Source organism: Myxine glutinosa, chromosome 5, assembly GCF_964187855.1.
Source record: "Myxine glutinosa chromosome 5, kmMyxGlut1.1, whole genome shotgun sequence".
Lineage (NCBI taxonomy): Eukaryota > Metazoa > Chordata > Myxini > Myxiniformes > Myxinidae > Myxine > Myxine glutinosa.
In genome coordinates, this window is record NC_136265.1 from 88,124,012 (window position 1) to 88,127,176 (window position 3,165).

Sequence of the window (3,165 nt, forward strand, 5' to 3'; positions counted from 1 at the left end):
TCCCCGTGATGATCGCGGCGATGAAGCTTGGAATCTCCCGCGATGAAGCTAACTCCAAGGGCCTCTCACTCACTCACCGCAGGCAGGTTGGTGGTCTTTCCATCTTCTACCGACTCCTCTCTGGCCTTGCCCCCCCAGCTCTCTCTGGGCTCTGTCCCGCAAATATTCCTACAGGTCACACAAGATCTGCCTGCAACCCTCTTATGGTCAAACTGCCAAAATCAAGACTCTGCTCACCTTCACTCCTTCATTCCTCTTTTCTCCCGCCTCTGGAACAAACTCCCTCACTCTCTTCAATCCCACTCCACCCTCCAGGTCTTTAAAACAGCTGTTCACCACCATCTCTTATCTTCCCCCATCCAAAACCTTAAAACACACATTACAATTCATAATGATGAACGCCGATACAAATGCACAACTTGTGGAAAATCTTTTAACCAGTCATCCATCCTTAAAAGGCACATGAGCATTCACAATGATGAACGCCCATACAAATGTGCAAGTTGTGGAAAATCTTTAAATCGATCATCCATCCAAAGCAGATCGTCAACATACTGAATTAAGGTGGATCCCCCGGGGTATTTGAACACCAAACAAATCTTTGTGGAAGGCCCTTGAAAATATGGTTGGCTATCTGTGAAACTCTGTGGTAATACTGTCCACGTAAGCTGGCGTTCTCCATATGTGAATGCAAAGAGATACTGCAATTTTTCCTCGAGAATAATATATGAATGAATGAATGATCGTTTTAAGGCCATTTTCCATGCCAGAGCAGGGGTTAGCCTTGCGGGCCCCATGACAATCATGGTTCCCTGTTTCAGGCAATGTTTTTATGGCTGGGTGCCCTTCCTGACGCCAACCCTTGGTCACGCTCTTACGATGCGCAGGGATACAGTGTACCTATTCTAAAGCGGCAACACCACCTCAAGATGGACGGAGAAAATGCTGAACACAAGGCTATGACTGAGTCACACTTTGTATCTGGTGGCACGGCAGATAGTATGGTCTCCGGGTTGGGCATGACCGGATGTATGCCCTTTCTACAGTTAAGTGCCCGTAGGTCCTGAGTAGTAGTGTGAAAGCAAAATTAATTGCGTACGTAATTTGTGTAAATCAAGTGGATTTCCCAGAGCCTCGATCTGATGTTGCAAACACTTTAGTTTTAATTGCGTACTTAAGCTTCATAAATACAAATATTGGTCAGCATTGAGTGTATTTCATTTTATTTGTCTGAGAGCTTTGAACAAGTTTGAAATTTGTCCAAATGACAATTCTCGCAGGGCGTGCCCGTGTGCAAACGGACGCCAGGGGCAACCAAGCAGCACGTCTCCACTCCCTTTCAAAATCAAATCAACACGTTTGAATTAAAAGGAATAGGCTTCTTCCAATTAAACACTGTACAATAAATAAATGTACTTTTCATAAAAGAAAAATATATACATATATATACAGTCATGTGAAAAAGTAAGTACACCCCATGTAAAGTTTTGACTTTTTCAACATATTTCAACATACAGCTATTTGATCTTCATTTCAACAATATTGAAAGATAACGGTGATATAATATAACAAATATCATGAAACATTTACATTTTGTAGTCCATTGTATAATTTAAATAAACATAAATGCAAATTTCGCATGTGGAAAACGTAAGTACACCCTTGGCTCTAATAGGTGGTATTGCCCCCTTTGGCAGAAACAACCTCAAGTAGGCGTTTCTTATAACTATCTACCAGTCTCTGACATCGACTGGGAGAAATTTTTGCCCACTCCTCCATGCAGAATTCTTTCAGCTGTGCGATGTTTGAGGGGTTTCTTGCATGCACAGCTCGTTTCAAATCCCCCCACAACAACTCGATGTGATTTAGATCCGGGCTTTGACTTGGCCATTCCAGAACCTTCCATTTCTTTCTTTTCAGCCATTCCTTGGTGGATTTACTGGTATGTTTAGGGTAATTGTCATGTTGCAAGGTCCACCTTCGGTTGAGCTTCAACTTACCGACAGATGGCCTCACATTATCCTCAAGCACCTTCTGGTACAATGAAGAATTCAGAGTGGATTATATGATGGTAAGCTGCCCAGGCCCTGATGCAGCAAAGCTGCCCCAAACCATATTTCCACCACCATGCTTTACAGTTGGTATTAGGTTCTTGTAGTCAAATGCTGTCTTTGGTTTTCGCCAATCATGTCTTCTAATACTGTGGCCAAATAGCTCGACCTTTGACTCATCTGTCCAGAGCACATTGTTCCAGAAGTGCTGGTCTTTGCGTAGGTGTTCATTGGCAAACTTTAGTTTTGCCCTGATGTTATTTTTGGACAGCAAAGGTTTCCTCCTGGCACACCTCCCATGTAGATCAACTTTGTGCAGCCTCTTTCTTATGATAGACTTGTGCACTTTGACATCAACGGTGGCAAAAGCTACCTGTAGGTCCCGTGATGACATTCTGGGGTTCTTAGAGACTTCTTTCAGCATCTTGCGGTCTGCTCTCGGGCTAAACTTGCTGGGGCGGCCTGGCCTGAACAAGTTGGCAGTTGTTTGGAATCTTCTCCCCTTGAAGATGATCTTCCGGACAGTCGAATGATTGATTTCAAATTGTTTGGAGATCTTTTTAAATCCCTTCCCAGACTCGGAGGCATCGAAGCCTTCTTTCTGGAGGCCTCGGAGAGCTCTTTTGATCTAGGCATGGTGACGACGCACACTTCAACAACAAAGAGCAAACCAAACTAAATGTCTGAGGTTTAAATAAGAAAGGTTCCTCCAAGAACCTCTCTAACGATGTTCTAATCATTTGCACCTGAGCTGGTGCACCTGATTCTAATTTTAGGAATTTGAAGTAGTGATAAATGTAGGGGTGTACTTACTTTTTCCACATGCAAAATTTGCATTTACTTTCATTTAAATGATACAATGGACTTCAAAATGTAAATGTTTCATGATATTTGTTATATTATATCACCTTTATCTATCAATATTGTTGAAATGAAGAACAAAGACCTGTATGTTGAAATATGTTGAAAAAGTCAAATCTTTACATGGGGTGTACTTACTTTTTCATGTGACTGTATATATATTGTTACGGAACCCAACGTCGGCCTATGGTTCCCCTTCGAGGGGGGATTAAGCCCCTCGTCTGTTACGGACCGACGTGGTCCCGGGGGTATG

The 3,165-nt window shown here is 42.8% G+C and overlaps 1 protein-coding gene across 1 annotated transcript in view; it reads right to left on the reverse strand.

Annotated features, from left to right (window-relative positions):
- LOC137428086 (uncharacterized) overlaps positions 1 to 3,165 on the reverse strand; it is a 951,578-nt gene that overhangs the window by 375,726 nt on the left and 572,687 nt on the right. The window lies entirely within an intron of this gene.